The sequence below is a fragment of the Triticum urartu genome, chromosome 4 (assembly GCF_003073215.2).
Source record: "Triticum urartu cultivar G1812 chromosome 4, Tu2.1, whole genome shotgun sequence".
Taxonomy (NCBI): Eukaryota; Viridiplantae; Streptophyta; class Magnoliopsida; order Poales; family Poaceae; genus Triticum; species Triticum urartu.
The window spans coordinates 168048698-168062816 of NC_053025.1; positions in this window are offsets into that span (position 1 = coordinate 168048698).

Sequence of the window (14119 nt, forward strand, 5' to 3'; positions counted from 1 at the left end):
TGTCAACTGGGTAAGTGGCTGCGAAATTCTCCCACCATGCTGTCGCGGGTCCGTCAAGCTGGTGAGCGGCAAACTTCACTTTCTCACCATCCGTGCATCCTGCAGTGGTCAACTCCCTTCCTATCTTGCGGAGCCAATCGTCTGCTACTATTGGCTCGGTGCTACTGGAAAACACCGGCGGATTCAGCCTAAGGAAACGGGCTAAGTGGTCAACAGGTGGTGGTGGTGGTGGTGGGTGTTGTTGTTGTTGTTGTTCTGCTGGTTCTGGACTAACATCTGCATCAATTGATTCTGCTGCTGGATCAACTGAGTGAGCTCCAGTGGAATCCATTGTCACGTCTCGGAGGCATCTGAGGGTTTAGAAAAGACGAGAATTAAGAATAGAGTGAGGTCTAAAGGGAAAACACTACCCCAATGCACATGAGCAAATGCACACAAAATCACTTCATTCAATCAAACAAGGGCTTACAATCGGTCTAAAACTATCGCAAAAGTGCTCGACTATAATGTTTACATGGGGGAAATGCTACTACTATCTGGTGGTCATCTAGAAATTTGAACCGGTGGAAGACTCCATGATATCTGCTCCAGCTTCGTCTTCAAAGTCGGGTTCACTTGGATCCGAATCGTGTCGTCGATGATGATGTAGTTGTCCGGACATGCGACGTACTCGTCTTCCTCCTTGGATGCTAACTTCCTCTTGAGTTCTTCAATCTCCTGCTTAAGATCGCCATTGTGTCTGCTAGAGCTACGATCTCGTCCATGTAGTCCTTGCGTGTAGACTTCAGTTCTCCTTCTAGCTCGATGATCCTTGCCTTTGCATTCTTCAACTCTATCATATCATTGCACATCTGGTTCTCGTGGCGTCGAATGTGCTGGTTTAACTCCTGGATGAAAGATGCAATGGATCTATCCTTCTTGGTGCTGACTAACTCCCATTGTTCATCTCGGCGTCCGCAAATCTGGTAGATAGTGTCCTTGAGGTCTTCTTGATAAACTTCTCCAATGCGTCCCATGGTGATATGAGCTGCCATGCTCTTTCCCAGACTCCAGGTTGGTGCATTGAAAACACTATCTATAGGCTTCGTGATTGGCGCGAATGTCCTTCCTGGAACGTGAGCTTGAATCTTCCAGCGCTCCTCTTCAGGCAGAGTGGCGTTGAAGGTTCCCGTGAAGCTTGGTAATCCAATGTTCAGGTACTTGGTGACTTCCTTCAGGTGAAATCCAAATGGTGTGCCTTCATCCGGTTGGGCGTACTTAATCTTCGCGTTCGTCATCCTAAAAGAGTAGAAAAGATGAGGAGTTTAGAAAATGAGAAGAGAATGGTGATCTATGGCTTTAACTTAGTGGTCGTGTCCTACAGTCAGCGTGTGCTCTGATACCATCTCTGTAGCGACCCGACCCGAATGGATCAAGTGCTCTGTGCTCCGGTGTCATCCCTGGATCAGTAATGCTGACACCACACAGTACATCGAAGGATTTATAGCAGAGTGGCAATCACACACTTATTACATTTGTCTCAGAGAACTTATTACAATAAATATGGCTTAAGGCCATCTAATAACGATAACCAACGGAAGACTCGGAAGATAAATGGGTCCATCAACTCCAACGGCATCACTGAGTATAGAACCACGACCTAAAAGCACCTTCATCGTCGTCTGAAAAGTCTGCAACATGAGAAGTTGCAGCCCGAAAACGGGTCAACACATGGAATATGCTGGCAATGTAACACATAGAGAGTAATGGAATGTAACAGCTATTCTACATGCATATATGGCTGGTGGAAAGCTCTATGGTTACAGTTTTGCGTAAAGCCAGTTTTTCCCTACTGCAAAGATAAATTTATACCAGTGGGTTGTGAAACATCGAGAATGGTTGACAGCATTCCGATCCCAATTAAGTAATTAAAACCCATTAATATTAGTTAGAGTAACATGTTGAGATTCACATGATATTCAAGTACTAGAGACTCAAGTTGTCCATAACCGGGGACACGGCTAATCATGATTAGTTTGTACACTCTGCAGAGGTTTGCGCACTTTTCCCCACATGACTCGATCGCCTCCGTTTGGTTTCTCGCACTACATGGTGTTTGAGAAGACGGATGACCGAGACATAGTCTTTCAGAAGCACTAGCACCTTACATGTGGGGTAGACCGTACCACCTACACACCCCTACATCTGCTAGTCCACCCCGTAAGAGTTCGCACAACTTAGTCAACTATGCCAGAGCCCATAGTAGCATGTGGCTGCACACGGAAGTTTCTAGCATGAATTATCTTATGATCCCTTTGAGCCTGGGTGGCGGTCCAAAATAAAACAGGCAAGTCCTGATAGACATCAGGTGCCTCAATCCACCCAGATGTGCGTTTAAGTTGCCACCTTAGATAAACCATTAAAATTATCAACTCACATCTGTCATGGATATCACTCACCCAATCCACGTCTACTAGCATAGCATGGCATAATAAGCAAACGTAGAAGTAACTTCCAAAGTTTTCATAATAATACAGGTAATAGGTACTACCTCATCTACTTCCCATCCCACAATTTAATTAGATCCTATCATGCAATGTGAGAGGATTGATCTAATGCAATAAAACATGGGTTGTAGAAAAGGTATGATCAAAGTGTTACTTGCCTTGCAGATGATCCGCGAGTCCTAGGGTTTCGAAGTAACAAGCGGCGCAATCCGGGTGATCTATTGCAGACAAACAACAAGCACACAATAAGTACTCATCTAATGCACAGGTAAAACTCGAACAAGAGAACGAACCAGAAAGTTCAACTTAAGAACTCCGGTTGCAAAGAAAGAACGAACCGAACAAAGAAACAGAAAACAAACGGCAGAAGAAAACAACTCGGTTCTAGCAAGTTGAAACTAGGTCAAATTTTACCGGGGCAAAAACTTGTTTAAGTTGATTAGTCGGAACGGCAGTTTCGAAACGAAACTCCAGGCGCTTGAATCACCTGATTCCGATAAACGAGCGAGAAGAAAGACTAGAACGAAGATCGGATCTGAGATCACGATCGCGGAATAAATCCGACGAAAAGAAAAAGAAGAACGATTAAACGAACGAGCGTCGTTAACCGGGGAATAATTGGTGATCACGTTCGTTGAGACGAACGGTCCGAAAGAAGAACGAAAACCGATCTAGGGTTTTCGGAAAAGATAACCGAAACAAAGAATGAAAGAAAACCGGAACGGTTAAGAAAGAACCGGAACGGTTTAGAAGAAAAACTGAACCGAGGGGAGAAAAAGAGATGCGGCGCGGGACAACCTCGGCGAGGCTCCGGCGAACGGCGGCGACGGCGGGTATAGGGCGGCGGCGGCGGGTGAGGGGCACGGGGTGGGGCGCGGCTAAGAAGGAGAGGGGCTTGGGATTGATGTGAGGAGAGGGGGGGGGGTTTGGGGTGTATTTATATAGGTGGGGGGATTACTTGGGGTAGGGGGCAAGCAAAAGAGGGAAAACAAAACAAGGAAAGGGGGGCTAACCGGCCTAGGGTCCCTCTGGGACTCGGCCTAGAGCGAGGGAGGCGGCGGCCTGGCGCTGCGCCTGGCGCGTGCGCTGGCTGGGGAGGCGGCCGGCTGGTTGGGCCTTTGGCCCGACTGGCCTTGGTCCTTTTTTTTAAGTGGATTCGCGCGCAGAAAAACAAAAGAAAACTAAACTAAACGAACTCCAAAATCTCTAAAGTAAATTTTCTCCGACTCCTAAAAATGAGTCGAACAAAATGAACTTTTCTCCGGGCCTAAAATGCAATTTTTGAAAACACGCATTTTTCCCTATCCAAATAAAATGCGAATAAACTCCGGCAAAACCAAAATTTGACTTATTCATTAAATCTTCATTTTTCCTAAATTTCGGAAAGTCATATTATTCCCTCTCTCATATTTTGATATTGGGAAAAAATAATTGAAGATGAAATAAATAAATCAAATGATCCTCTTTTTTTCAAAATTTGAGAAAACTCTCAAATATGAAAATAACGAAATCTCCAACTCTCTCCGAAGGTCCTTGAGTTGCGTGAAATTTCTAGGATCGACCAAAATGCGAGAAAATATGCTATGCATGATGATCTAATGTATAACATTCCAAATTGAAAATTTGGGATGTTACACACATACTTCGTCTGTGTTCAACGACCAAACCAAGACGTCACAGAACCCCACTTGATCAATAACCTTCCCTCTTTTATTCGCAATATCCAGATTGCAATTTCAGTTTCTTGCTTGTTCTTCGTTTGCTTGCAGGAAATAGACCCTCATGGTCGCGTTGATCGTGCTCTGGCATGGTCAATAACCTCCCAGAGTTGGCTTAGCAATTTCTAAGGCGCGACGTCCTCGCACGTTTGTAGTCGGTTTGTCAAAGTCTACTCCATCAAAAATGATAGCCACCATATCATCGGAAGACGGGACACCTTTGCCTCTATCAATGAATAAACCCTATCCTTTTATCCTTAGTGGCAACAATACAAATGCGTGTCATGTCCCTTTTTTCACTGGGATTGAGCACCGCAAGATTGAACGCATCACAAAGCACCTCTCCCATTGCAAGAAAAATCAATCTAGTTGGTCAAACTAAACGGATAGATTAGAGAGAAATACAATGCTATAATAACCATGCATAAAAGAATTCAGAGAAGACTCAATTAATATTCATCAAGGAGAATGTTGTATTGAAGATCAAAGAGAGAGAAGAAGCCATCTAGCTACTAGCTATGGACCCGTAGGTCTGTGGTAAACTACTCATGCATCATTGGAAGGGCAGCAAGGATGATGTAGAATCTCTTCGTGATCGATTCCCCCTCCGGTAGGGTGCCAGAGAAGGCATCCATATGGGATCATGAAAGAACATAAACTTGTGGTGGCGGAAAAAGTATTTCGGGTGGCTCTATGATGTATTGGGAATATTTAGGAATTTATAGAGGTGAAATTAGGTCAAGAGGTGCAACGAGGGGCCCACAAGCCTGGGGGGCGCACCCCCTGATCTTGTCGCTTCCTCGTGACTCCCCAAGTCTTCTCCCAAACCTTCGTTGGTCCTTCTGGTCTAGAAAAAAAATAATCGAAAGTTTTTTTTATCCGTTTGAACTTTATTTGATATTGATTTTCTGAAAATCCAAAAACAAGCAACTGGCATTGGGCACTAGGTTAATAGGTTAGTCCCAAAAAATGATACATAATTGCTTATAATTGCATATAAAACATCCAAGATTGATACTGTAATAGCATGGAACAATCAAAATTATAGATACATTAGAAACGTATCAGCCGCCCGTTGCACCCATCTCAGAATGTGCTTGGAAGGCAACGGGCGGATATGAGCGCCCATGTCCTCAGCTTCATACAGCGTCGCCTCAGTGATGATTCGATATGCCAGGAGGCGGAGTTTGCGTCCACTCACTGTTGAAAAAAAGCCAGCTCCTGGTCGAGACTGGGGTCCTCCCACACCACCTTCTTGGCCTCTTCTAGCTCCAGAGATACTGCCTCCCAATCCATGAAGGCTCATCCTAGAAATGTGGGTCGCCTTGTCCGGATGGTTGAACACCATGCTTTAGCCAGGCCAATCTTCTCTGGGTGAGTAGAAAGATAAGGTAGCAGCTCCATCCTTGGAGTCAAGGCAGGAGGAGAGGCAAGTCAAACCACTGACCGGCTTACAACCACCGGAGAAGAAGGTAAGGCCCCGGACGACATCAAAATCTAGGGCGAGGTAGGATGCCACGATCCCCTGAGGAGGTGGGCGAAGCGAGGAAGAAGCACTCCTGTCATATGGGGAATAGCTATGAAACACGGAGGGCGAGAAAGCCATGGTAGAAGAACGACGAGCTGGATTTGGCTGTAGTGAAAAAATGTTGGATTTGTAGATAGACCTCCCTCGTTCCACACCCCAACATTCAGCCAAGGAAGTTACTCCCTTGAAAATTAAACCAACTCTTGAAATGCGGGGTACTAAAAGCTTGCGGAGAATAACAAGAATGATTCCTCTCGAAGGCGAGCCGCCATGATGAGTCGTGTCCCATCAAAACAAAAACCAATTACATTTCCCACTAGACGCACATCGTTGCCGGTTTCCAAGGCGGGCGCAATTATTACCTTTACTAGGCCCACCCCTGCCGTGTTTCGGGCACATGCCCTCTCTTTTGATCCCATTTAGAGAACGCTCTGGTAACCCACGAGTATAGGGGATTAATTGTAGCTTTTCCAATAAATAAGAGTGTCAAACCCAACGAGGAGCTAAAGGTACAATTTATATTCTCTTCAAGTTCTATCGACCACCGATAAAACTCTATGCACACTTAACATTTGCTTTACCTAGAACAAGTATGAAACTAGAAGTACTTCATAGGTGTAATGCGAGAACTACTTTGCAATAATAAAACTAGGAGTACTTTGCTAGAATAAAACTATTGTAATTTGCAAGATAATGAAAGTTAGTTGTTTAGTGGAAAGCTTTTTGTAACACAAGAGAAGGATTTGTCCCTAGGCAATAGATAACTATATCGGTAATCATTATTGCAATTATATATGAGGGAGAGGCATGACCTAAACTTTCTGTAGTTGGATCATATGCACTTATGATTGGAACTCTAGCAAGCATCCGCAACTACTGAAGATCGTTAAGGTAAAACCCAACCGTGCCATTAAGTAACTAGTCCACTTTACTCCCATACGCAACAACCCCCTTACTCGGGTATAAGCTTTTGTCACTCTCATCACCCACTATAAGTGAATTATGAACGCATTGCAACACCCTACATCAGTAATCCCACATGCTTGCGCGATATGGAGGGTAGCATAGGACAACACCAAAATAAAACATACAACTCAAACCAATCACGGTCATCAATCAACCCATAGAACAAAACAAATCTACTCAAACATAATAAGATTGCCACATATCATTAGATATAATAATATATAGCGTTAAGAACCATGTTTAAGTAGAGATTACGATGGGGAGAAGAGGTGTTACACCGCTGAATATAGGGGGAGAGAGAGTTGGTGATGATGACGGTGAAGTTATTGGTGTAGATTGCCGTCATGATGATTGCCTCGGTGGTGTTCCGACGCCACCGGGAGAGAGGGGGGAGAGAGCCCCCTACTTCTTCTTCTTCTTCTTCTTCTTCTTCTTCTTCCTTGGCCTCCCCACTAGATGGGAGGAGAGTTTCCCCTCTGGTCCATGGTCTCCATGGCCCCCGGAGGGCAGGAGCCCCTTCGGGATTGGATCTCTCTCTCTCTCTCTCTCTCTCTCTGTTCTCTTCTGTTTTGCTTTCCTTTTTTCAAGCCAATAACCGTTTCTTAAATTCCCAAAGATCCCTAACTCTGATTGGGCTGAAATTTTAACATGATTTTCTTCCGGATATTATCATTCTTGCAGCAAAAGAAGGGGGTCAACCGAGTTACCAGGGGACCACGAGCCACATGGGCGTGACCATCCTCCTGGGCACGCCCACGTGCCTCGTGGCCACCTCGGGCACCATCTTACGTTGATTCTTCTTCCCAAAATCACATATATTCCAAAATAAATCTCCATAAATTTTTATCATGTTTGTACTTTGTTTGATATGGATGTTCAGTGAAACAAAAAACATGCAACAAATAGGAACTGGCACTGGGCACTGGATCAATATGTTAGTCCCAAAAATAATAGATAATGTTGCCAAAAGTATATGAAAGTTGTAGAATATTGGTATGAAACAATAAAAAAATATAGGTATGACGGAGACGTATCAGCATCCCCAAGCTTAATTCTTGCTCGTCCTCGAGTAGGTATATGATAAAAAAAGATAATTTTTGATGTGGAATGCTACCTAAGATAATCTTGATCATATAATCTAATCATGGCATGAATATTGAAACATGAGTGATTCAAAACAATATTTTATAATTTGACATTAAGACATCAATACTCAGGTATACCAACAAACAATCATGCCTTTCAAAATAAAAATGGTAAAGAATGCTATCCCTACCAAATCATATAGCCTTGTCATGCTCCATCTTCTTAACACGAAATATAAATCATGTACTACCCCGGTGTCAGCCAAAAGCAATTGGTTCACACTTTTTAACGCGCTTCTGCTTTTTGAGCCCCCATAAAATGCATGAGCGCAAGCCATGGATGTAACACTATGTGTGGAATAGAATGCAGTGGTAGAGATTAATATGGAGAAGACAAAAATGAAGATAGTCCCAAGTTGACACGGCTAATCAATGGGCTATGGATATGCGCATCAATTGATGTCAATGCGAGGAGTAGGGATTGCCATGCAATGGATACACTAAGAGTTATAAGTGTATGAAATCTCAAACTAAAAACTAAGTGGGTGTGCATCCAACTTGCTTGCTCATAAAGGCCTCAGGCATTTGAGGAAGCCCATCAGCGGAATATACAAGCCAAGTTCTATAATGAAAAATTCCCACTAGTATATGGAAGTGACAACATAGGGGACTCTCTATATGAAAACATGGAGCTACTCTCAAGCACAACTGTGGTAAAGAAGCATTGCCCGTTCTCGCATTTTTTGTTTTCTCCTTTTTTTCTTTTTTTGTTGGGCTCTTTTTGGCCTTCTTTTGTCTGGAGTCTCATCCCGACTTGTGGGGGAATCATAGTCTCCATCATCCTTACCTCACTGGGACAATGGTCTAATAATGATGATCATCGCATTTTTATTTACTTACAACTCAATATTACAACTCGATATCTAGAACAATATGGTTGTATGAATGCCTCTGGTAGTGTACCAGGATGTGCAATGATCTAGCGTAGCAAGGATATCAAAAAACGGACAAGCCATGAAAATATCATGCTACTATCTTACGATCATGAAAAGCAATATGACAACAAATGCTCAAGTCATGTATATGATGATGATGGAAGTTTCATGGCAATATATTTCAGAATGGCTATGGAAATGCCATAATAGGTAGGTATGGTGGCTGTTTTGAGGAAGATATAAGGAGGCTTATGTGTGATAGAGTGTATCATATAATGGGAATTGGATGCACCAGCAAAGTTTGCACAAACTCTCGAGGTGAGAAAGGGCAATGCACGATACCAAAGAGGCTAGCAAATTGCAGAAAGGTGGGAGTGCGTATAATCCATGGACTCACATTAGTCATAAAGAACTCACATACTTATTGCAAAAGTCTATTAGCCCTCGAAGCAAAGTACTACTACGCATGCCCCTAGGGGGACGTTGGTAGGAGTTAACCATCATGCGCCCCCGACCTTCACGCAAAGGAAGACACTCAATAATAAATCGTGCTCCAACTTCTTAGCATAACGAGAGACTATACGTGCATGCTTCGGGAATCACAAACCTTAACACAAATATTCTTACTAAACCAGAATCATTCACTAGTATCTCCCACATATTACCATCTCTATATCGCAAAACTATTGCAAGAAATCAAACATACCATATTTAGTGATCTACAAGTTTTATGTAGGATTTTATGACTAACCATCCGAATGAGAAATTCCTGTTGACTCTCTGAATAGGTGTAAGTGAAGAAAGAGAGTTTAGTTCTTTCTACAAAAGACCACGCTCTAATAAATATAAGTAGAGCGAAAGAGCATTCTACAAATAATGGTTTTATAGATGGAGAGAGATAGGCATCCAAAATTCAAATGATATAAGTGAAGCACATAAAGCATTCTATAAAGCCATACTCAAAAGATATAAGTGAAGTGCAAAGAGCATTGTATAAATCAATCAAGGACTATATCATACCAGCATGGTGCATCACTAAAACAAAATGAAAAGGAACATGACTCTCCAAGAATTTACGCATATCATGTGAACAAAAAAACCCGAAACATACCGATAATTGTTGAACAAAGATGGGATGCCTTTCGGGGCATCCCCAAGCTTAGACGCTTGAGTCTCCTTGAATATTTAATTAGGGTGCCTTGGGCATCCCCAAGCTTTAACTGTTGCCTCTCCTTACTCTCCTCATGTTGATACCTCCTCGATCTTTGAACACTTCATCCGCACAAAACTTTAGTACATATAACATCAAATCCCATCATGTCTTACTGTAACATTATTGTATAATTATAATCAAACATTACCCACTGTATTCTATCACAATTCTATGGCTCCCAAGTCAAAGGATCTCAACAAGATTTCAAACATAAGAAAACAACAAAACTATAACAACAATTTGTGATAACGGGACAGTCTGTAAGATGTAGATGCTACATATACTCCTGTAACTCAAAAAATTCAGAAAAATTAGGACAAAATAAAAATTTGCATAACAGTACCGTGTAATATTTCAGAAACTTTTGACATTCCAGTAAAAATTGTAAATTCACGCGCTACAGCCAAAGTTTATATTTTTGCACCGCACATACCAAACAAGCAATCTAAACATCCTAAAGGCAAATGTTGGCACATTATTTTTATAATACAATGGATTTGTACGAAGGGGATAATTCTTTTTGTTGAAAAGTTTCTGTAATCAAGGTTCAAAAAGTTTCCATGTGCATGAACAGAGTTCAAGGCGAGCTCCCACTTTAAAAATGCTCGTCTTTCTCACTTTCACTTTTATTTTTGTAAAGTTTTATGTTCCCCTCTATTTTTTGAATTTTAAACTTTTTAAAAGAAAACAATAGAATAAAATGACTCTCTAGAACCTCTGGGTTGTCTCCCTGGCGGCACTTTCTTTAAAGCCATTAAACTAGGCATAAAGTGCTCAAGTGATCGATCCACTTGGATCCCAAGGTACATCAAAGCCAATTTTAATTAACAATGATTTGTAATTTAGTAGTGAGCACAAAGTAACATATATCACATAACAACGGAGTCTAACTCTATTCCTATGCATCGACATGTCATAACAGAACAATTCATGCACACAAAGAAGGCCAATACATAGCATAAGCTATTTCGTGCAATTTTATTGTGTTGGAAACATAGAGAGGTGAAGATGTGGTTCCTCTCATAATAATTGCAAGTAGGAGGAGCAAGGACATGTGAAATAGTAAAATGCAACCCATCAATATAATCCTTAATAAGCGCAAACTTCTCTGATATAGTGTAGGTGGAGGAATTCAAAAAGATAATAGGACTATCATATGTGGGTTCAATAGCGACAATTTCATGTTTAACATAAGGAAATATAGCAAGTTCATTTCCATAAGCATCATTTATATTGGCATCATGGCCACAGGCAAAGAAAGCATCAAGTTCATCAAAAAGGGATATTTCAAATGAATTAATGGGGTCATAGGAATTACCATAGCATTCATCCTTTAGTAAGCACGAAGGGAATTTAAACAATGTATGAGTTGAAGAGTTACTCTCATTAAAAGGTGGGCACGGGTAGCTAATCCACTGTTCCTCCTTTTTTTCTTCGCTCTCCTCATCATCTTTTTCATCCAATGAGCTCACATTTTCCTACAAAATATTAGCCTCTTCTTGGATAGCGAAGTCTTTCTCAACAAATTCATCAATATTGGATTGTATTTATAATTCTCATAGCAATATTTAAGTGTAGCAAAATTTTCAGATCTGTAAATAACATCATCATAATCTTCATAATCAAAAAACAAACATTTAATTTCACAAGCACCCTTAAAAGCGACAAATTCTTCTATTTGTTCCACATCATATAATCAGCTACACCATTACCATAAGAAGCCAAGGTTTTATTATCATTAAATTCACATGAAAAGAGAAGGTGTGGAGCCTTCATCCTAGAGCAGCAAATATAATCATACCTCAAGCATAAATTCCAAGCATCCATTGCAAACAATCAATTTGATCCCATAAGAGTTTCCCTTTTTGATACAAGCAATAATCCCTAAAGTATTCCCGTTGATCCGAAGTATCTCCCATTATCAAGTTGAATGGGGATTTATCAGGATTGTCAAAGTAGTGTTTAATATTTTCCACATAACGAGCATAGATGGTTTTTGGAGGTTCCCCATCTCCGTGAGTAGCAAGTATAAATAATTTTTTGGGTATTTCGTGTTCCATATCCATATCTAAAGATAGAGAACAATTTAGAACAAAAAATAAAATCTACTTAGTGATAAATCAAAGAGGCACACACGATAATATTCACGCCACGTTATTGCTCCCCAACAACGACGCTAGAAAAAGGTCTTGCTAACCCACAAGTATAGGGGATCAATTGTAGCTTTTTGACAAAAAAGAGTGTCGAACACAATGAGGAGCTAAAGGTAGAATTTATATTCTCTTCAAGTTCTATCGACCACCAGTACAACTCTACAAGCACTTAATGTTTGATTTACCTAGAACAAGTATGAAACTAGAAGTACTTTGTAAGTGTAATGTTGGAACTACTTTGCAACAATAAAACTAGGAGTACTGTAATGCCCCTGATGCAATCATACACTAATCATACACGCAAATGTGAATGATCAAGATCAGGGACTCACGGGAAGATATCACAACACAACTCTAGAAACAAATTAAAATTGTCAGCGTTCCGGGAACCATGGTACCTAGACTTGCCTGCCTGCGGCCCACGGCGTGGTCCCTCGATGACCTGGTACGACCCAATTGCAATACCTTCGAGACAAGACCCTCGCGAGGTAGACGACGCCAAGACCTCCAGAGGGAGTGGCCTCCCTAGGCGGCCTCCCGAGGAGCGGAGATTTCTATGCAGGTACCCAGCCTCACGAGGCTGCGATGACATGAGCCATGATGACCAAGGCCAAGTGGGCGCAAAGAAGGCAGTTTCCTCTTTTGTGCTAAGGAGGCAAGGACAGGCGTGGGTTCTCGAGGAATCTCCCAAAGGTTTCCATTCTGGTGCAACAAGACCAAGACCACGGGCTCGGTAGGACGAATGTCCTCACCGAGCCCACCGCTGTGTCACGACTAGAAGTTTTGCAGGAGAAGACCACCTTTCGTCAGGATTAGATGTACTACTTGTCTCCTTTCAAATTGGCCGTTGTGGGATCCCTTGCCGCCTATGTTTTGGGGAGAGGACCAAGGCCACTATAAATATAGGTTAGCCACCACCATAGAAGGGATCAGATCCTTTCCACTCTCACCACCATAGCCCTCGTGAGGTCGTTCATCCATTTTACTAGTTCATTCTCAGCTCCTCATGAGGCCAATCCACCACAAAGCAGGAGTAGGGTTTTACACCACAAGGTGGCCCAAACCTGGGTAACTTGTCGTGTTCATCTTCTTCCACACTCTCACAAATCCGGCTAGGCTAGGCTACGGGGCGAAGAGCTTGAAGCTTGAGAGGTTGATACCCTCGCACACGCCCCTGAGTTCAAACCTTCTTGGATCCGTGGAGCCCTGAATCCGACATTTGGCGTGCCAGTTAGGGGACATCTGCTCGGCCCTAATGGCGTCCAGGATGTCAAGATGAAGGAAGAGCTCGCCATCCACGAGGACCTGTACTCGACCCTGGAGATGTTCAACCTGGCAAACAAGTGTGAAAGGGACGAGGAGGGCTAGCTCTCCCTCCTGGATCTTCCTGAGGTCGACCCTGAGGATAAGAAGGCCAAGGCTAAGGAGGCGAAGCGTAAGGGTCCTTCCATGCTTGCGGCTGAACCTGAGATGAAGCGAGGCCATGACCATGACGAACCTCCCAGGGGCAACCGCCCATTGTGCATCTTCCACAACATGCACAACCACAACACCAACGACTGCCAGGAGCTCAGGGCCCTCCGCAATGGGCGCCTTGGTTGCCACCCCGAGCGATGTGACCGTGGCTACGGATGCGGAGGAGGCCACGACGGAGGCCGCTGGCATAACTGTGACCCTCGTCAGGACTGGCGCGACCAGCCTCGCGAGGACCGTTGGCATGATGAGCCTTGCGTCGCGCCCTAGCGCGATCAGCCTCGTGAGGCCCGTCCTCAGGGCAATGCCGGCCTCCCTCCGCTGCCGCCGTCGCCAAGGAGAAACGATGACAACCGGCAAGATGACAGGGCTGGGGGCTTCCAAGAAGCTCGTGCTATCGCCTGTATCCTGGGTGGTGCGCAAGCTCCTACCTCATAGCGCATCTTCAAGAAGTTTTCCCATGAGGTGAACGTGGCCCTCCAGAGGCTTGAGGACGCACGTCCCCTCAAATGGTCATAGTACGCCATCACTTTCGATTCCAAGGACCACCTCAAGTCCTCGG